Source organism: Pangasianodon hypophthalmus, chromosome 18 (genome assembly GCF_027358585.1).
Source record: "Pangasianodon hypophthalmus isolate fPanHyp1 chromosome 18, fPanHyp1.pri, whole genome shotgun sequence".
NCBI lineage: Eukaryota > Metazoa > Chordata > Actinopteri > Siluriformes > Pangasiidae > Pangasianodon > Pangasianodon hypophthalmus.
The window spans coordinates 20,241,836-20,260,447 of NC_069727.1; the positions used below are offsets into that span (position 1 = coordinate 20,241,836).

The 18,612-nt window shown below is 46.6% G+C and overlaps 24 non-coding genes across 24 annotated transcripts; all 24 read right to left on the bottom strand.

The window, feature by feature from the left end:
* Window positions 1-497: 497 nt before the first annotated feature.
* Window positions 498-688, bottom strand: LOC128321337 (U2 spliceosomal RNA). Its single transcript, XR_008304938.1, has one exon. It is a non-coding gene; the product is annotated as a U2 spliceosomal RNA (small nuclear RNA).
* A 180-nt stretch (window positions 689-868) lies between these two features.
* Window positions 869-983, bottom strand: LOC128321457 (U5 spliceosomal RNA). Its single transcript, XR_008305053.1, has one exon. It is a non-coding gene; the product is annotated as a U5 spliceosomal RNA (small nuclear RNA).
* Window positions 984-1,593: 610 nt separating this feature from the next.
* LOC128321615 (U2 spliceosomal RNA) lies at window positions 1,594-1,784 on the bottom strand. Its single transcript, XR_008305209.1, has one exon. It is a non-coding gene; the product is annotated as a U2 spliceosomal RNA (small nuclear RNA).
* A 180-nt stretch (window positions 1,785-1,964) lies between these two features.
* LOC128321458 (U5 spliceosomal RNA) lies at window positions 1,965-2,079 on the bottom strand. Its single transcript, XR_008305054.1, has one exon. It is a non-coding gene; the product is annotated as a U5 spliceosomal RNA (small nuclear RNA).
* Window positions 2,080-2,694: 615 nt separating this feature from the next.
* LOC128321617 (U2 spliceosomal RNA) lies at window positions 2,695-2,885 on the bottom strand. The gene has a single exon (XR_008305210.1). It is a non-coding gene; the product is annotated as a U2 spliceosomal RNA (small nuclear RNA).
* A 180-nt stretch (window positions 2,886-3,065) lies between these two features.
* LOC128321460 (U5 spliceosomal RNA) lies at window positions 3,066-3,180 on the bottom strand. The gene has a single exon (XR_008305055.1). It is a non-coding gene; the product is annotated as a U5 spliceosomal RNA (small nuclear RNA).
* Window positions 3,181-3,791: 611 nt separating this feature from the next.
* On the bottom strand, window positions 3,792-3,982 carry LOC128321618 (U2 spliceosomal RNA). Its single transcript, XR_008305211.1, has one exon. It is a non-coding gene; the product is annotated as a U2 spliceosomal RNA (small nuclear RNA).
* A 180-nt stretch (window positions 3,983-4,162) lies between these two features.
* On the bottom strand, window positions 4,163-4,277 carry LOC128321461 (U5 spliceosomal RNA). The gene has a single exon (XR_008305056.1). It is a non-coding gene; the product is annotated as a U5 spliceosomal RNA (small nuclear RNA).
* Window positions 4,278-4,928: 651 nt separating this feature from the next.
* LOC128321343 (U2 spliceosomal RNA) lies at window positions 4,929-5,119 on the bottom strand. The gene has a single exon (XR_008304943.1). It is a non-coding gene; the product is annotated as a U2 spliceosomal RNA (small nuclear RNA).
* A 180-nt stretch (window positions 5,120-5,299) lies between these two features.
* Window positions 5,300-5,414, bottom strand: LOC128321463 (U5 spliceosomal RNA). Its single transcript, XR_008305058.1, has one exon. It is a non-coding gene; the product is annotated as a U5 spliceosomal RNA (small nuclear RNA).
* A 623-nt stretch (window positions 5,415-6,037) lies between these two features.
* On the bottom strand, window positions 6,038-6,228 carry LOC128321263 (U2 spliceosomal RNA). Its single transcript, XR_008304864.1, has one exon. It is a non-coding gene; the product is annotated as a U2 spliceosomal RNA (small nuclear RNA).
* A 180-nt stretch (window positions 6,229-6,408) lies between these two features.
* LOC128321464 (U5 spliceosomal RNA) lies at window positions 6,409-6,523 on the bottom strand. Its single transcript, XR_008305059.1, has one exon. It is a non-coding gene; the product is annotated as a U5 spliceosomal RNA (small nuclear RNA).
* A 621-nt stretch (window positions 6,524-7,144) lies between these two features.
* LOC128321344 (U2 spliceosomal RNA) lies at window positions 7,145-7,335 on the bottom strand. Its single transcript, XR_008304944.1, has one exon. It is a non-coding gene; the product is annotated as a U2 spliceosomal RNA (small nuclear RNA).
* A 180-nt stretch (window positions 7,336-7,515) lies between these two features.
* Window positions 7,516-7,630, bottom strand: LOC128321465 (U5 spliceosomal RNA). The gene has a single exon (XR_008305061.1). It is a non-coding gene; the product is annotated as a U5 spliceosomal RNA (small nuclear RNA).
* A 624-nt stretch (window positions 7,631-8,254) lies between these two features.
* LOC128321264 (U2 spliceosomal RNA) lies at window positions 8,255-8,445 on the bottom strand. The gene has a single exon (XR_008304865.1). It is a non-coding gene; the product is annotated as a U2 spliceosomal RNA (small nuclear RNA).
* A 180-nt stretch (window positions 8,446-8,625) lies between these two features.
* On the bottom strand, window positions 8,626-8,740 carry LOC128321466 (U5 spliceosomal RNA). Its single transcript, XR_008305062.1, has one exon. It is a non-coding gene; the product is annotated as a U5 spliceosomal RNA (small nuclear RNA).
* A 623-nt stretch (window positions 8,741-9,363) lies between these two features.
* Window positions 9,364-9,554, bottom strand: LOC128321265 (U2 spliceosomal RNA). Its single transcript, XR_008304866.1, has one exon. It is a non-coding gene; the product is annotated as a U2 spliceosomal RNA (small nuclear RNA).
* A 180-nt stretch (window positions 9,555-9,734) lies between these two features.
* LOC128321467 (U5 spliceosomal RNA) lies at window positions 9,735-9,849 on the bottom strand. The gene has a single exon (XR_008305063.1). It is a non-coding gene; the product is annotated as a U5 spliceosomal RNA (small nuclear RNA).
* A 620-nt stretch (window positions 9,850-10,469) lies between these two features.
* Window positions 10,470-10,660, bottom strand: LOC128321345 (U2 spliceosomal RNA). The gene has a single exon (XR_008304945.1). It is a non-coding gene; the product is annotated as a U2 spliceosomal RNA (small nuclear RNA).
* Window positions 10,661-10,840: 180 nt separating this feature from the next.
* On the bottom strand, window positions 10,841-10,955 carry LOC128321468 (U5 spliceosomal RNA). Its single transcript, XR_008305064.1, has one exon. It is a non-coding gene; the product is annotated as a U5 spliceosomal RNA (small nuclear RNA).
* Window positions 10,956-11,579: 624 nt separating this feature from the next.
* On the bottom strand, window positions 11,580-11,770 carry LOC128321266 (U2 spliceosomal RNA). The gene has a single exon (XR_008304867.1). It is a non-coding gene; the product is annotated as a U2 spliceosomal RNA (small nuclear RNA).
* A 180-nt stretch (window positions 11,771-11,950) lies between these two features.
* LOC117599616 (U5 spliceosomal RNA) lies at window positions 11,951-12,065 on the bottom strand. The gene has a single exon (XR_004580024.2). It is a non-coding gene; the product is annotated as a U5 spliceosomal RNA (small nuclear RNA).
* Window positions 12,066-12,686: 621 nt separating this feature from the next.
* Window positions 12,687-12,884, bottom strand: LOC128321395 (U2 spliceosomal RNA). Its single transcript, XR_008304991.1, has one exon. It is a non-coding gene; the product is annotated as a U2 spliceosomal RNA (small nuclear RNA).
* A 5,430-nt stretch (window positions 12,885-18,314) lies between these two features.
* LOC128321470 (U5 spliceosomal RNA) lies at window positions 18,315-18,429 on the bottom strand. Its single transcript, XR_008305065.1, has one exon. It is a non-coding gene; the product is annotated as a U5 spliceosomal RNA (small nuclear RNA).
* Between the last annotated feature and the right edge of the window lie 183 nt (window positions 18,430-18,612).

Below are 18,612 nucleotides of genomic sequence, written 5' to 3' on the forward strand. Positions count from 1 at the left end.
GCTATAGGTGTAGGATTTGTTTACATTTAGCAATGGGCTATAGTTTGTATTAAAACCTGTTATGCTCCCTCCTTTCTCACTAAGCACAGATGAAACATTTGCAAATTACATGTTTTTTTTTTTTTTTTTTTTTTTTTTTTTTTAAGTACCATAAGGCACTTTGCTCTTTTTCTTCTGTGGGAGCTATAAAAGATGTCAGGCTGGAGGTGGGGTGCTCAAGTCACCTTACACTGAGCCAGATTACTAGTTCCCAATCACTTATAGAGACAGCCATTACCCACCCACTCAGTCAGTGTTTAAGCCATCCTAGAACTGTCTGTGGGGTTGGAGTGGCTTCCCTTACTTCTTTCTAGCCACTCCTATGGTTCTGGTCTTTGTGGTGGCCCCAAAGAAGGAGCCGATATGAACAATGACTAGCCAGAGATGTGGCTGCCCCTCCCCAAAGAAAAAAAAACCCCAGTCTTTTTCTTTCTTTCTTTCTTTCTTTGAACCTTTTCAGAAGGTGCACCGTTCCTGGAGGTACTGCAATACCAGGTCGATGCGTGGAGCGGACAGAGCAAGCCCCTCTTCCAGCTCCCTGCTCTAAAAATCCGTTTAATATAGAGTCCTCGAATGGAGGACGTATCAGATATTAAACTGATAAGAACAGATACTACACTTGATCTTAGCCAAAAGGCCGAGAAGCGATAACCTGTTCTTTCCTCTGGCCTGAAGAACACCCCACAGTAAAGCGGTGACTCCAGAATGGTAGCCAGACTCCACCCCCAACAGATACCTGTCAATCTCTTTTGTCAGACACATATACATGTTAGGCAGACTCCACCCCTAACAGATAGCTGTCAATCTTTTTTTTGCCAGACACAGGTACAGCTTTGCTACAGCAAAGCCCACAAAAATAAGTTGAACTCATCAACGTTCCTCTCCACGGAAATCTTTAGTAAAAGGCGAAAGATTTATGCGTGAATGAAGAGAAACCTGAGCTATACGGGGAGTAGGACCAGGCCTCTGAAACACTTCTGGAAGTCTAGAAGACTGGCCTAGGGTGAGGTGGCTTGCGCCGGCCTCGTGCACCTTGATTGCTAAACAGGCAGAGCTGAAGCTATAGGTGTAGGATTTGTTTACATTTAGCAATGGGCTATAGTTTGTATTAAAACCTGTTATGCTCCCTCCTTTCTCACTAAGCACAGATGAAACATTTGCAAATTACATGTTTTTTTTTTTTTTTTTTTTTTTTTTTTTAAGTACCATAAGGCACTTTGCTCTTTTTCTTCTGTGGGAGCTATAAAAGATGTCAGGCTGGAGGTGGGGTGCTCAAGTCACCTTACACTGAGCCAGATTACTAGTTCCCAATCACTTATAGAGACAGCCATTACCCACCCACTCAGTCAGTGTTTAAGCCATCCTAGAACTGTCTGTGGGGTTGGAGTGGCTTCCCTTACTTCTTTCTAGCCACTCCTATGGTTCTGGTCTTTGTGGTGGCCCCAAAGAAGGAGCCGATATGAACAATGACTAGCCAGAGATGTGGCTGCCCCTCCCCAAAGAAAAAAAAACCCCAGTCTTTTTCTTTCTTTCTTTCTTTCTTTGAACCTTTTCAGAAGGTGCACCGTTCCTGGAGGTACTGCAATACCAGGTCGATGCGTGGAGCGGACGGAGCAAGCCCCTCTTCCAGCTCCCTGCTCTAAAAATCCGTTTAATATAGAGTCCTCGAATGGAGGACGTATCAGATATTAAACTGATAAGAACAGATACTACACTTGATCTTAGCCAAAAGGCCGAGAAGCGATAACCTGTTCTTTCCTCTGGCCTGAAGAACACCCCACAGTAAAGCGGTGACTCCAGAATGGTAGCCAGACTCCACCCCCAACAGATACCTGTCAATCTCTTTTGTCAGACACATATACATGTTAGGCAGACTCCACCCCTAACAGATAGCTGTCAATCTTTTTTTTGCCAGACACAGGTACAGCTTTGCTACAGCAAAGCCCACAAAAATAAGTTGAACTCATCAACGTTCCTCTCCACGGAAATCTTTAGTAAAAGGCGAAAGATTTATGCGTGAATGAAGAGAAACCTGAGCTATACGGGGAGTAGGACCAGGCCTCTGAAACACTTCTGGAAGTCTAGAAGACTGGCCTAGGGTGAGGTGGCTTGCGCCGGCCTCGTGCACCTTGATTGCTAAACAGGCAGAGCTGAAGCTATAGGTGTAGGATTTGTTTACATTTAGCAATGGGCTATAGTTTGTATTAAAACCTGTTATGCTCCCTCCTTTCTCACTAAGCACAGATGAAACATTTGCAAATTACATGTTTTTTTTTTTTTTTTTTTTTTTTGTTTTTTTTTAAGTACCATAAGGCACTTTGCTCTTTTTCTTCTGTGGGAGCTATAAAAGATGTCAGGCTGGAGGTGGGGTGCTCAAGTCACCTTACACTGAGCCAGATTACTAGTTCCCAATCACTTATAGAGACAGCCATTACCCACCCACTCAGTCAGTGTTTAAGCCATCCTAGAACTGTCTGTGGGGTTGGAGTGGCTTCCCTTACTTCTTTCTAGCCACTCCTATGGTTCTGGTCTTTGTGGTGGCCCCAAAGAAGGAGCCGATATGAACAATGACTAGCCAGAGATGTGGCTGCCCCTCCCCAAAGAAAAAAAAACCCCAGTCTTTTTCTTTCTTTCTTTCTTTCTTTGAACCTTTTCAGAAGGTGCACCGTTCCTGGAGGTACTGCAATACCAGGTCGATGCGTGGAGCGGACGGAGCAAGCCCCTCTTCCAGCTCCCTGCTCTAAAAATCCGTTTAATATAGAGTCCTCGAATGGAGGACGTATCAGATATTAAACTGATAAGAACAGATACTACACTTGATCTTAGCCAAAAGGCCGAGAAGCGATAACCTGTTCTTTCCTCTGGCCTGAAGAACACCCCACAGTAAAGCGGTGACTCCAGAATGGTAGCCAGACTCCACCCCCAACAGATACCTGTCAATCTCTTTTGTCAGACACATATACATGTTAGGCAGACTCCACCCCTAACAGATAGCTGTCAATCTTTTTTTTGCCAGACACAGGTACAGCTTTGCTACAGCAAAGCCCACAAAAATAAGTTGAACTCATCAACGTTCCTCTCCACGGAAATCTTTAGTAAAAGGCGAAAGATTTATGCGTGAATGAAGAGAAACCTGAGCTATACGGGGAGTAGGACCAGGCCTCTGAAACACTTCTGGAAGTCTAGAAGACTGGCCTAGGGTGAGGTGGCTTGCGCCGGCCTCGTGCACCTTGATTGCTAAACAGGCAGAGCTGAAGCTATAGGTGTAGGATTTGTTTACATTTAGCAATGGGCTATAGTTTGTATTAAAACCTGTTATGCTCCCTCCTTTCTCACTAAGCACAGATGAAACATTTGCAAATTACATGTTTTTTTTTTTTTTTTTTTTTTTTTTTTTTAAGTACCATAAGGCACTTTGCTCTTTTTCTTCTGTGGGAGCTATAAAAGATGTCAGGCTGGAGGTGGGGTGCTCAAGTCACCTTACACTGAGCCAGATTACTAGTTCCCAATCACTTATAGAGACAGCCATTACCCACCCACTCAGTCAGTGTTTAAGCCATCCTAGAACTGTCTGTGGGGTTGGAGTGGCTTCCCTTACTTCTTTCTAGCCACTCCTATGGTTCTGGTCTTTGTGGTGGCCCCAAAGAAGGAGCCGATATGAACAATGACTAGCCAGAGATGTGGCTGCCCCTCCCCAAAGAAAAAAAAACCCCAGTCTTTTTCTTTCTTTCTTTCTTTCTTTGAACCTTTTCAGAAGGTGCACCGTTCCTGGAGGTACTGCAATACCAGGTCGATGCGTGGAGCGGACGGAGCAAGCCCCTCTTCCAGCTCCCTGCTCTAAAAATCCGTTTAATATAGAGTCCTCGAATGGAGGACGTATCAGATATTAAACTGATAAGAACAGATACTACACTTGATCTTAGCCAAAAGGCCGAGAAGCGATAACCTGTTCTTTCCTCTGGCCTGAAGAACACCCCACAGTAAAGCGGTGACTCCAGAATGGTAGCCAGACTCCACCCCCAACAGATACCTGTCAATCTCTTTTGTCAGACACATATACATGTTAGGCAGACTCCACCCCTAACAGATAGCTGTCAATCTTTTTTTTGCCAGACACAGGTACAGCTTTGCTACAGCAAAGCCCACAAAAATAAGTTGAACTCATCAACGTTCCTCTCCACGGAAATCTTTAGTAAAAGGCGAAAGATTTATGCGTGAATGAAGAGAAACCTGAGCTATACGGGGAGTAGGACCAGGCCTCTGAAACACTTCTGGAAGTCTAGAAGACTGGCCTAGGGTGAGGTGGCTTGCGCCGGCCTCGTGCACCTTGATTGCTAAACAGGCAGAGCTGAAGCTATAGGTGTAGGATTTGTTTACATTTAGCAATGGGCTATAGTTTGTATTAAAACCTGTTATGCTCCCTCCTTTCTCACTAAGCACAGATGAAACATTTGCAAATTACATGTTTTTTTTTTTTTTTTTTTTTTTTTTTTTTTTTAAGTACCATAAGGCACTTTGCTCTTTTTCTTCTGTGGGAGCTATAAAAGATGTCAGGCTGGAGGTGGGGTGCTCAAGTCACCTTACACTGAGCCAGATTACTAGTTCCCAATCACTTATAGAGACAGCCATTACCCACCCACTCAGTCAGTGTTTAAGCCATCCTAGAACTGTCGTCAGTGTTTAAGCCATCCTAGAACTGTCTGTGGGGTTGGAGTGGCTTCCCTTACTTCTTTCTAGCCACTCCTATGGTTCTGGTCTTTGTGGTGGCCCCAAAGAAGGAGCCGATATGAACAATGACTAGCCAGAGATGTGGCTGCCCCTCCCCAAAGAAAAAAAAACCCCAGTCTTTTTCTTTCTTTCTTTCTTTCTTTCTTTCTTTGAACCTTTTCAGAAGGTGCACCGTTCCTGGAGGTACTGCAATACCAGGTCTATGCGTGGAGCGGACGGAGCAAGCCCCTCTTCCAGCTCCCTGCTCTAAAAATCCGTTTAATATAGAGTCCTCGAATGGAGGACGTATCAGATATTAAACTGATAAGAACAGATACTACACTTGATCTTAGCCAAAAGGCCGAGAAGCGATAACCTGTTCTTTCCTCTGGCCTGAAGAACACCCCACAGTAAAGCGGTGACTCCAGAATGGTAGCCAGACTCCACCCCCAACAGATACCTGTCAATCTCTTTTGTCAGACACATATACATGTTAGGCAGACTCCACCCCTAACAGATAGCTGTCAATCTTTTTTTTGCCAGACACAGGTACAGCTTTGCTACAGCAAAGCCCACAAAAATAAGTTGAACTCATCAACGTTCCTCTCCACGGAAATCTTTAGTAAAAGGCGAAAGATTTATGCGTGAATGAAGAGAAACCTGAGCTATACGGGGAGTAGGACCAGGCCTCTGAAACACTTCTGGAAGTCTAGAAGACTGGCCTAGGGTGAGGTGGCTTGCGCCGGCCTCGTGCACCTTGATTGCTAAACAGGCAGAGCTGAAGCTATAGGTGTAGGATTTGTTTACATTTAGCAATGGGCTATAGTTTGTATTAAAACCTGTTATGCTCCCTCCTTTCTCACTAAGCACAGATGAAACATTTGCAAATTACATGTTTTTTTTTTTTTTGTTTTTTTTTTTTTTTTTTTAAGTACCATAAGGCACTTTGCTCTTTTTCTTCTGTGGGAGCTATAAAAGATGTCAGGCTGGAGGTGGGGTGCTCAAGTCACCTTACACTGAGCCAGATTACTAGTTCCCAATCACTTATAGAGACAGCCATTACCCACCCACTCAGTCAGTGTTTAAGCCATCCTAGAACTGTCTGTGGGGTTGGAGTGGCTTCCCTTACTTCTTTCTAGCCACTCCTATGGTTCTGGTCTTTGTGGTGGCCCCAAAGAAGGAGCCGATATGAACAATGACTAGCCAGAGATGTGGCTGCCCCTCCCCAAAGAAAAAAAAACCCCAGTCTTTTTCTTTCTTTCTTTCTTTCTTTCTTTCTTTGAACCTTTTCAGAAGGTGCACCGTTCCTGGAGGTACTGCAATACCAGGTCGATGCGTGGAGCGGACGGAGCAAGCCCCTCTTCCAGCTCCCTGCTCTAAAAATCCGTTTAATATAGAGTCCTCGAATGGAGGACGTATCAGATATTAAACTGATAAGAACAGATACTACACTTGATCTTAGCCAAAAGGCCGAGAAGCGATAACCTGTTCTTTCCTCTGGCCTGAAGAACACCCCACAGTAAAGCGGTGACTCCAGAATGGTAGCCAGACTCCACCCCCAACAGATACCTGTCAATCTCTTTTGTCAGACACATATACATGTTAGGCAGACTCCACCCCTAACAGATAGCTGTCAATCTTTTTTTTGCCAGACACAGGTACAGCTTTGCTACAGCAAAGCCCACAAAAATAAGTTGAACTCATCAACGTTCCTCTCCACGGAAATCTTTAGTAAAAGGCGAAAGATTTATGCGTGAATGAAGAGAAACCTGAGCTATACGGGGAGTAGGACCAGGCCTCTGAAACACTTCTGGAAGTCTAGAAGACTGGCCTAGGGTGAGGTGGCTTGCGCCGGCCTCGTGCACCTTGATTGCTAAACAGGCAGAGCTGAAGCTATAGGTGTAGGATTTGTTTACATTTAGCAATGGGCTATAGTTTGTATTAAAACCTGTTATGCTCCCTCCTTTCTCACTAAGCACAGATGAAACATTTGCAAATTACATGTTTTTTTTTTTTTTTTTTTTTTTTTTTTTTTTAAGTACCATAAGGCACTTTGCTCTTTTTCTTCTGTGGGAGCTATAAAAGATGTCAGGCTGGAGGTGGGGTGCTCAAGTCACCTTACACTGAGCCAGATTACTAGTTCCCAATCACTTATAGAGACAGCCATTACCCACCCACTCAGTCAGTGTTTAAGCCATCCTAGAACTGTCTGTGGGGTTGGAGTGGCTTCCCTTACTTCTTTCTAGCCACTCCTATGGTTCTGGTCTTTGTGGTGGCCCCAAAGAAGGAGCCGATATGAACAATGACTAGCCAGAGATGTGGCTGCCCCTCCCCAAAGAAAAAAAAACCCCAGTCTTTTTCTTTCTTTCTTTCTTTCTTTCTTTCTTTGAACCTTTTCAGAAGGTGCACCGTTCCTGGAGGTACTGCAATACCAGGTCTATGCGTGGAGCGGACGGAGCAAGCCCCTCTTCCAGCTCCCTGCTCTAAAAATCCGTTTAATATAGAGTCCTCGAATGGAGGACGTATCAGATATTAAACTGATAAGAACAGATACTACACTTGATCTTAGCCAAAAGGCCGAGAAGCGATAACCTGTTCTTTCCTCTGGCCTGAAGAACACCCCACAGTAAAGCGGTGACTCCAGAATGGTAGCCAGACTCCACCCCCAACAGATACCTGTCAATCTCTTTTGTCAGACACATATACATGTTAGGCAGACTCCACCCCTAACAGATAGCTGTCAATCTTTTTTTTGCCAGACACAGGTACAGCTTTGCTACAGCAAAGCCCACAAAAATAAGTTGAACTCATCAACGTTCCTCTCCACGGAAATCTTTAGTAAAAGGCGAAAGATTTATGCGTGAATGAAGAGAAACCTGAGCTATACGGGGAGTAGGACCAGGCCTCTGAAACACTTCTGGAAGTCTAGAAGACTGGCCTAGGGTGAGGTGGCTTGCGCCGGCCTCGTGCACCTTGATTGCTAAACAGGCAGAGCTGAAGCTATAGGTGTAGGATTTGTTTACATTTAGCAATGGGCTATAGTTTGTATTAAAACCTGTTATGCTCCCTCCTTTCTCACTAAGCACAGATGAAACATTTGCAAATTACATGTTTTTTTTTTTTTTTTTTTTTTTTTTTTTTTTTTTAAGTACCATAAGGCACTTTGCTCTTTTTCTTCTGTGGGAGCTATAAAAGATGTCAGGCTGGAGGTGGGGTGCTCAAGTCACCTTACACTGAGCCAGATTACTAGTTCCCAATCACTTATAGAGACAGCCATTACCCACCCACTCAGTCAGTGTTTAAGCCATCCTAGAACTGTCTGTGGGGTTGGAGTGGCTTCCCTTACTTCTTTCTAGCCACTCCTATGGTTCTGGTCTTTGTGGTGGCCCCAAAGAAGGAGCCGATATGAACAATGACTAGCCAGAGATGTGGCTGCCCCTCCCCAAAGAAAAAAAAACCCCAGTCTTTTTCTTTCTTTCTTTCTTTCTTTCTTTCTTTGAACCTTTTCAGAAGGTGCACCGTTCCTGGAGGTACTGCAATACCAGGTCGATGCGTGGAGCGGACGGAGCAAGCCCCTCTTCCAGCTCCCTGCTCTAAAAATCCGTTTAATATAGAGTCCTCGAATGGAGGACGTATCAGATATTAAACTGATAAGAACAGATACTACACTTGATCTTAGCCAAAAGGCCGAGAAGCGATAACCTGTTCTTTCCTCTGGCCTGAAGAACACCCCACAGTAAAGCGGTGACTCCAGAATGGTAGCCAGACTCCACCCCCAACAGATACCTGTCAATCTCTTTTGTCAGACACATATACATGTTAGGCAGACTCCACCCCTAACAGATAGCTGTCAATCTTTTTTTTGCCAGACACAGGTACAGCTTTGCTACAGCAAAGCCCACAAAAATAAGTTGAACTCATCAACGTTCCTCTCCACGGAAATCTTTAGTAAAAGGCGAAAGATTTATGCGTGAATGAAGAGAAACCTGAGCTATACGGGGAGTAGGACCAGGCCTCTGAAACACTTCTGGAAGTCTAGAAGACTGGCCTAGGGTGAGGTGGCTTGCGCCGGCCTCGTGCACCTTGATTGCTAAACAGGCAGAGCTGAAGCTATAGGTGTAGGATTTGTTTACATTTAGCAATGGGCTATAGTTTGTATTAAAACCTGTTATGCTCCCTCCTTTCTCACTAAGCACAGATGAAACATTTGCAAATTACATGTTTTTTTTTTTTTTGTTTTTTTTTTTTTTTTTTTAAGTACCATAAGGCACTTTGCTCTTTTTCTTCTGTGGGAGCTATAAAAGATGTCAGGCTGGAGGTGGGGTGCTCAAGTCACCTTACACTGAGCCAGATTACTAGTTCCCAATCACTTATAGAGACAGCCATTACCCACCCACTCAGTCAGTGTTTAAGCCATCCTAGAACTGTCTGTGGGGTTGGAGTGGCTTCCCTTACTTCTTTCTAGCCACTCCTATGGTTCTGGTCTTTGTGGTGGCCCCAAAGAAGGAGCCGATATGAACAATGACTAGCCAGAGATGTGGCTGCCCCTCCCCAAAGAAAAAAAAACCCCAGTCTTTTTCTTTCTTTCTTTCTTTCTTTCTTTCTTTGAACCTTTTCAGAAGGTGCACCGTTCCTGGAGGTACTGCAATACCAGGTCGATGCGTGGAGCGGACGGAGCAAGCCCCTCTTCCAGCTCCCTGCTCTAAAAATCCGTTTAATATAGAGTCCTCGAATGGAGGACGTATCAGATATTAAACTGATAAGAACAGATACTACACTTGATCTTAGCCAAAAGGCCGAGAAGCGATAACCTGTTCTTTCCTCTGGCCTGAAGAACACCCCACAGTAAAGCGGTGACTCCAGAATGGTAGCCAGACTCCACCCCCAACAGATACCTGTCAATCTCTTTTGTCAGACACATATACATGTTAGGCAGACTCCACCCCTAACAGATAGCTGTCAATCTTTTTTTTGCCAGACACAGGTACAGCTTTGCTACAGCAAAGCCCACAAAAATAAGTTGAACTCATCAACGTTCCTCTCCACGGAAATCTTTAGTAAAAGGCGAAAGATTTATGCGTGAATGAAGAGAAACCTGAGCTATACGGGGAGTAGGACCAGGCCTCTGAAACACTTCTGGAAGTCTAGAAGACTGGCCTAGGGTGAGGTGGCTTGCGCCGGCCTCGTGCACCTTGATTGCTAAACAGGCAGAGCTGAAGCTATAGGTGTAGGATTTGTTTACATTTAGCAATGGGCTATAGTTTGTATTAAAACCTGTTATGCTCCCTCCTTTCTCACTAAGCACAGATGAAACATTTGCAAATTACATGTTTTTTTTTTTTTTTTTTTTTTTTTTTTTTTAAGTACCATAAGGCACTTTGCTCTTTTTCTTCTGTGGGAGCTATAAAAGATGTCAGGCTGGAGGTGGGGTGCTCAAGTCACCTTACACTGAGCCAGATTACTAGTTCCCAATCACTTATAGAGACAGCCATTACCCACCCACTCAGTCAGTGTTTAAGCCATCCTAGAACTGTCTGTGGGGTTGGAGTGGCTTCCCTTACTTCTTTCTAGCCACTCCTATGGTTCTGGTCTTTGTGGTGGCCCCAAAGAAGGAGCCGATATGAACAATGACTAGCCAGAGATGTGGCTGCCCCTCCCCAAAGAAAAAAAAACCCCAGTCTTTTTCTTTCTTTCTTTCTTTCTTTCTTTCTTTGAACCTTTTCAGAAGGTGCACCGTTCCTGGAGGTACTGCAATACCAGGTCTATGCGTGGAGCGGACGGAGCAAGCCCCTCTTCCAGCTCCCTGCTCTAAAAATCCGTTTAATATAGAGTCCTCGAATGGAGGACGTATCAGATATTAAACTGATAAGAACAGATACTACACTTGATCTTAGCCAAAAGGCCGAGAAGCGATAACCTGTTCTTTCCTCTGGCCTGAAGAACACCCCACAGTAAAGCGGTGACTCCAGAATGGTAGCCAGACTCCACCCCCAACAGATACCTGTCAATCTCTTTTGTCAGACACATATACATGTTAGGCAGACTCCACCCCTAACAGATAGCTGTCAATCTTTTTTTTGCCAGACACAGGTACAGCTTTGCTACAGCAAAGCCCACAAAAATAAGTTGAACTCATCAACGTTCCTCTCCACGGAAATCTTTAGTAAAAGGCGAAAGATTTATGCGTGAATGAAGAGAAACCTGAGCTATACGGGGAGTAGGACCAGGCCTCTGAAACACTTCTGGAAGTCTAGAAGACTGGCCTAGGGTGAGGTGGCTTGCGCCGGCCTCGTGCACCTTGATTGCTAAACAGGCAGAGCTGAAGCTATAGGTGTAGGATTTGTTTACATTTAGCAATGGGCTATAGTTTGTATTAAAACCTGTTATGCTCCCTCCTTTCTCACTAAGCACAGATGAAACATTTGCAAATTACATGTTTTTTTTTTTTTTTTTTTTTTTTTTTTTTTTTTTAAGTACCATAAGGCACTTTGCTCTTTTTCTTCTGTGGGAGCTATAAAAGATGTCAGGCTGGAGGTGGGGTGCTCAAGTCACCTTACACTGAGCCAGATTACTAGTTCCCAATCACTTATAGAGACAGCCATTACCCACCCACTCAGTCAGTGTTTAAGCCATCCTAGAACTGTCTGTGGGGTTGGAGTGGCTTCCCTTACTTCTTTCTAGCCACTCCTATGGTTCTGGTCTTTGTGGTGGCCCCAAAGAAGGAGCCGATATGAACAATGACTAGCCAGAGATGTGGCTGCCCCTCCCCAAAGAAAAAAAAACCCCAGTCTTTTTCTTTCTTTCTTTCTTTCTTTCTTTCTTTGAACCTTTTCAGAAGGTGCACCGTTCCTGGAGGTACTGCAATACCAGGTCGATGCGTGGAGCGGACGGAGCAAGCCCCTCTTCCAGCTCCCTGCTCTAAAAATCCGTTTAATATAGAGTCCTCGAATGGAGGACGTATCAGATATTAAACTGATAAGAACAGATACTACACTTGATCTTAGCCAAAAGGCCGAGAAGCGATAACCTGTTCTTTCCTCTGGCCTGAAGAACACCCCACAGTAAAGCGGTGACTCCAGAATGGTAGCCAGACTCCACCCCCAACAGATACCTGTCAATCTCTTTTGTCAGACACATATACATGTTAGGCAGACTCCACCCCTAACAGATAGCTGTCAATCTTTTTTTTGCCAGACACAGGTACAGCTTTGCTACAGCAAAGCCCACAAAAATAAGTTGAACTCATCAACGTTCCTCTCCACGGAAATCTTTAGTAAAAGGCGAAAGATTTATGCGTGAATGAAGAGAAACCTGAGCTATACGGGGAGTAGGACCAGGCCTCTGAAACACTTCTGGAAGTCTAGAAGACTGGCCTAGGGTGAGGTGGCTTGCGCCGGCCTCGTGCACCTTGATTGCTAAACAGGCAGAGCTGAAGCTATAGGTGTAGGATTTGTTTACATTTAGCAATGGGCTATAGTTTGTATTAAAACCTGTTATGCTCCCTCCTTTCTCACTAAGCACAGATGAAACATTTGCAAATTACATGTTTTTTTTTTTTTTTTTTTTTTTTTTTTTTTTAAGTACCATAAGGCACTTTGCTCTTTTTCTTCTGTGGGAGCTATAAAAGATGTCAGGCTGGAGGTGGGGTGCTCAAGTCACCTTACACTGAGCCAGATTACTAGTTCCCAATCACTTATAGAGACAGCCATTACCCACCCACTCAGTCAGTGTTTAAGCCATCCTAGAACTGTCTGTGGGGTTGGAGTGGCTTCCCTTACTTCTTTCTAGCCACTCCTATGGTTCTGGTCTTTGTGGTGGCCCCAAAGAAGGAGCCGATATGAACAATGACTAGCCAGAGATGTGGCTGCCCCTCCCCAAAGAAAAAAAAACCCCAGTCTTTTTCTTTCTTTCTTTCTTTCTTTCTTTCTTTGAACCTTTTCAGAAGGTGCACCGTTCCTGGAGGTACTGCAATACCAGGTCTATGCGTGGAGCGGACGGAGCAAGCCCCTCTTCCAGCTCCCTGCTCTAAAAATCCGTTTAATATAGAGTCCTCGAATGGAGGACGTATCAGATATTAAACTGATAAGAACAGATTTTTTTTTTTTTTTTTTTTTTTTATTTTTATTTATAAAACACAGGCACATACAGTTCCATTTCCTCGAGCACACATACTTAATAATAATTGTACAATCAAAACACAACACTTAAATATTACCCACCCTCACGAACATGACAAATCAATCCCCCCATTTAGAGATGTATCAAACCCCCCCAAAAAAACAAGCAAACAAACAAACAAACAAAAAAAAAAAAAAACACTCTGCCATACTCTGCCCCCCCCCCCCCCCCCCCCCCGGCAGATAACAGAAACACTGAAAAAAAAACAACAAACAAATGCATCCGAAGAAAAGAAAAAAAAAAAGGAAAGAAAGAAAACAACATGACCTACCCCACCCCCACCCTGGGGACCCCCGGACGGCCCCTGCAAGCCCCTTCACCCCTTCGCAGGGCCACCTGCCTTTCCCCTAAACTCTTCATATGACCTAGAAAGCTGCAGAAAATGGAGCGTGGCTCTAACCTGGGCTTTTGTGCTCGCAGGCACTTTCCCCTCCATGCCCAAAGTGCCCTCTTCCCCTCCGAAACCACTGACCACACAATTTCCCGCTGCTCTGGGATTAAGGCTTCCAGACCTTCCCCGAACCTTATCAGGTTATCATTCAATGAGATGTTGGGGCCCTCTCTCCACCACTCTTTCACTAGCCCCCAAAAGGCTTGGGTGCAAGGACAGGTCCAAAACACATGCAACACTGTTTCTTCCTGCCCACACCCCATGGGACACAGGGGTGTCCTCGCGATCCCGAAACGATACAAACGTTCCCTCACTGGGAGGCGACCTAAAGCCACTAGCCAATTCAAAACTTTTGCCTCCCCCTCCAAGTAGTCTGGTTGGAGGGACTCCCAACTGACCTCCCGGCCTACAACGAGCTGGGCGGAAGGGACCAGATGGTTGTCCATCAGAAGGTCATAAAGGCGTCTGTGATCTAATACCAGGCCACCCTCGAGACATCCGGGCTTCAGCCTCAAGACTTGTGCCATGCGCTCATAGTGCCACGGTCTCTCGAAGGTCCACGGGCTCGACTGCTCCAGAGGTGCCAGGGTCCTCAAAGGGAACCCTAGCCAGTACCTGGCAAAGCATGAGGCAAGATGGCTGGATGGGTGGATTACTAGCTTAGCATGAAAAGCTATCAGCATGGCCATGGTTTTCCAGAGGAGGTTTGGAATTCCCCTTCCCCCTTTTTTTATTGGCAGGTACATGAGAGCCCTCTGCACCAGCTCTGTTCTCCCTCCCCAAACAAACTTAAAAACCAGCCTTTCTATCCTGGACCCTCCTGCGAGGGGGATTGGAAAGACCTGGGCCACGTGGATCAGCCTAGTCAGAATGTCTGTCTTCACAACCAGGACCCGGCCGTTAATCGACAGCCTCCTTGGGTCCCATTGGTCAAGGCGTTGCCGCACCTTTTTCAGCAAGCTAGCCCAATTCCTGGCACCGCTAGCCGCATGGAAGAAATTGACCCCTAAGATCTTTATTCCATCTACGCATACTGGGTAGCCACCCAAAACACTTGACCTACCCCGCCAGGATCCACATGCCATGACCATGGACTTCTCGGTATTTACCGACGCTCCAGAGGCCCGGCAGTAGAACCCCAAATGGGAGTCCACCCGATGAAAATCCTCCTCATCTGTTATGAAGAGTGTCAGATCATCCGCGTAAAGTGAGACCAAAGCTCTGCGTCCATCCCCTCCTGGAACATGAAAACCCGCCAGTCTTTTATCTACTCGTAGGCTGGCAGCTAGCGGCTCAATCGCCAGCACATATAACAGTGGGGAGAGTGGGCACCCCTGTCGCACACCTCCTGCCTGCTGCACTGGCCTTGACAAGAAGCCATTGACGCAGACCCTGCTGGCAACATTTTCATAAAGAAGCTTTACCATGCCTGTAAACCTTGGCCCAAAATTCAACCTTTTGAGCACTGCAAAAAGGAAAGAATGGCTCACCCGATCAAAGGCCTTCTCCTGGTCAAGACTCAGCAAAGCTAAGGGGACTCTTTGCTCACTTGCCTTGCTGATCACATCTCGAACTAAACATAAGTTCAGGGCACACGACCGGCCCTGCACACCACATGTTTGGTCAGGGTGGATGACAAACCTCATCACTTTCCCCAACCTCAAAGTGATGACCTTAGCCAAGATTTTATAGTCCACCGTTAGAAGCGTTATCGGGCGCCAATTGGCTAGATCTGACCGCTCGCCTTTCTTGTACAGCAGGGAGATACAGCCCATCCTCATAGAGGGGGTGAGAAAACCCTGCTCTATCCGCTCTAGATATACAGACCGCAAACCCGGCCCAACCAAATCCCAGAAAGTAGAGTAAAACTCCACCGGCAGACCATCCAGTCCTGGCGCAGAACCGCGCTTCAGTGACCGCATGGCTTCCTCGATTTCTCTGAGGGACAGGTCTGCTTCCAGACTCCCACACTCTTCTTCAGGTAGCTTGGCTGTGAGGCCTCGTATCAAGCTATCTCGCTCTTCCCCTTCCTGGCCCCTTTTGCAAAAGAGAGCCTCATAGAAGTCCACAGCTGCCTCCAACATTTCTGTGATGGTCCCCACTACCCTCCCTCTATACCGCAAGCTTTCAATTCGAGACTTTTTCTGCCTTGCCCGTACTGCCTGGAAAAAATACCTGGACGGGCGCTCCCCATCCACCATCTCACGCGCCCCAGCCAATACAGCAAAGGCTTTGGCCCGTTTCTCGAAAAAACAATAGATTTGAGCTTTCCGCTCTGCAAACCCATCCCAATCCTTAGACTCCCCGGACGCAAGTTTTGATCCCAGGACCTGCAACTCCTCCGAGGCAGCTTGGATCTCTTCTCGCTCACTCCGGGCTTTCCTCCTTGCCCATTCGCTACAAAAAGCCCCTGTGCGCTCCTTCACACCCTCCCACCAGTCACCCCAAGTGGGCCACCCCACCCTCATGGCCTGCCAGCCTTTAAAGGCAGTGCGGTACGACTCGCAAAAGGCATCATCCTGCAGCAGGCCTATATTGAGCCGCCAATAATTCTGGCCTCTGCTCTGCCCACTTAGTGCCACAGAAACTCCAATCATGTTGTGGTCCGAGGCCCATATAGGTCTATTTACATAATCTTTCGCCTCCTGTCCTCTGGGGAAAAACAGGTAGTCCAGCCTGGACTGAGCTCCACGGGAATTACTCCATGTGAAGCTTGGCACACTTGACCCTGCCACTTTGCTGGCATCTACCAAATGGAATGCTCTGCAAAGGGTCTGCAACTCCAAACTCCCCTCTGTTACCTCCGCTTTATCCAGGGAGACATTGAAATCACCACCCAGGAGCACCAGTCTGTTGGTAAAACAGACGTGCTCCAAGGCCCCGAAGAACTCCCCCCTCCCCCCCCCAGCACAAGGCGCATAGACATTTATCAGTCTAAGGGGGACCCCCCGCCATCTGCAGTCGACACACAGAACCCTCCCCGGCACCATGCACACCGAAGCTTCCACTATAACATCCCAACCCTTAAACAAAATACCCACTCCGCCTTCCTTCACATTCCCCACCCCCCACTCAGAAACCCCTTTCCCCCAGTCTTTTTTAAAAACATCTACATCCCCCTTGTCTTTCAGGTGACATTCTTGTAAAAACAATACATCAAAAGACACATAGTTTAAGGACAGAAAAAAAACCTCTCCTCTTTATGGGGTTCCTCAGCCCCCTCACATTTAAAGTACAAATCTTCATAGACAGCCTTACAAATGACAACCAAAACAAAAGAAACTTTTATATCTTATTCCCTTGGGGGCAACTTACCCCTCCCTCTAGCGTCCCTCCCCATCCCAATAGTTACCCTGAGCCCCTCCTCATCCCATCCTAGAAAGGGGGAAGGGGGAGATAGGGGCAGCGCCTCCGGTGAGGAAAACCCACAGTCCTCCATTTCCTCCACACCTTCGAGGAGCTCATAGCGATTTGCTGTCGCAAGGCGGGTTCTCCTCACTGGCTCCACCTCCAACTCCTCCCTGGGGAAAGGCCGCTTCCCCGGAACCGTTACCCATTCTGGCGGCTCCGCTGAGCCGTCAAAAGGGCCGTTGCCCCACTCCATCTGCTCCCCCACTTCACCCAGCTCCTCAAACTGTACCTGAGAACCATCTTTGTGCAGGTCCACATGGGCAGAAGGATCCCGCACAGGCACCCCTGCCACAGCAGAGGGAGCCCCAACCCCTCCTTCCTCCACCGTTTCCCCACCTTCCTCTCCATTCCTCTCGTTGCTCTCTGGTGCCCCCTGCTTTTGCCTTCCTCCTTCCTCCACTTTTTTCTCTTCTTTGTTCTGTTCCAACTGGTTTCCCGCCTTTTCTGCATGGCTTTCTTCAATCAAGGTTGGAGAGCCATCTTGGGAAATTGACCGTTTTTTTTCATCCACTTTTCCTATCCAGGCTGACTTTCGACTCCCTCCCGCTTCTGAGGCAATCTTCCCCAGCTTTGTGTCCGAACCTTCCTCACCTTTCCCCTTCAAGTCGTCAAAGAAGAAGAGGTCAGCAAAAGTTCTCTTTCTCAAAGAGCAGTTTCTGTAGAGGTGGTCTTCCCCTCCACACAGGCTGCACTTTTTGGGGGCATTGCACCCTGCCGACACATGCTCTTGTGAACCGCAAAAACGGCAATTGCTGCTCTTACAAGAGGATTTTGTGTGCCCGACCGCCCCACATTTCCTGCAGGTCACTGGCTGCCCAGGGTAATGGAGGAAACCTCTATGGGGCCCGATGGCGAAAGACCCCGGAGGCTGCACAACTCCACCGGGAGCTGCCGGATCCGGCCGAAAGCGCACCTGATATTTTCGTTTTCCAGTCCAAATCCCAAAAGCGTTGCAGATTTTTTGTCCCCCCTCCACCTTCAAACAAAACCTCCGGAGAAAATGTCTGATGTCATCCTCTTCCACAAAAGGGTTATACATATGCACAGTCAAAGGTACATCCTCCCAAAGGTAAAGAGCCCTTACCTTTAAACCTAGCAGAGAAGGATGTTGCTGATTCTTCCCCCAGGTAGCCACAAAATCCAAACAAGAAGGCATATCCCCAAAGGTCACATCCATAAATCCAGAGTGAGCAAAGTCCTGCAGGCACAGAACAGAAGTGGTCTGCTGTTTCGCAACATGCTGTAATATCTCCTTGACAAAATGCTCCACATTAAAGCGAGACTTCTCTGCTTGGGTTGCATCCTGCTGCAACTCAATCCTTACTGAATTTTTCAACCGCGTCACTCGGACCGGCCCATGAGCATCGACTCCCGCCATTTGATCTTAGCCAAAAGGCCGAGAAGCGATAACCTGTTCTTTCCTCTGGCCTGAAGAACACCCCACAGTAAAGCGGTGACTCCAGAATGGTAGCCAGACTCCACCCCCAACAGATACCTGTCAATCTCTTTTGTCAGACACATATACATGTTAGGCAGACTCCACCCCTAACAGATAGCTGTCAATCTTTTTTTTGCCAGACACAGGTACAGCTTTGCTACAGCAAAGCCCACAAAAATAAGTTGAACTCATCAACGTTCCTCTCCACGGAAATCTTTAGTAAAAGGCGAAAGATTTATGCGTGAATGAAGAGAAACCTGAGCTATACGGGGAGTAGGACCAGGCCTCTGAAACACTTCTGGAAGTCTAGAAGACTGGCCTAGGGTGAGGTGGCTTGCGCCGGCCTCGTGCACCTTGATTGCTAAACAGGCAGAGCTGAAGCTATAGGTGTAGGATTTGTTTACATTTAGCAATGGGCTATAGTTTGTATTAAAACCTGTTATGCTCC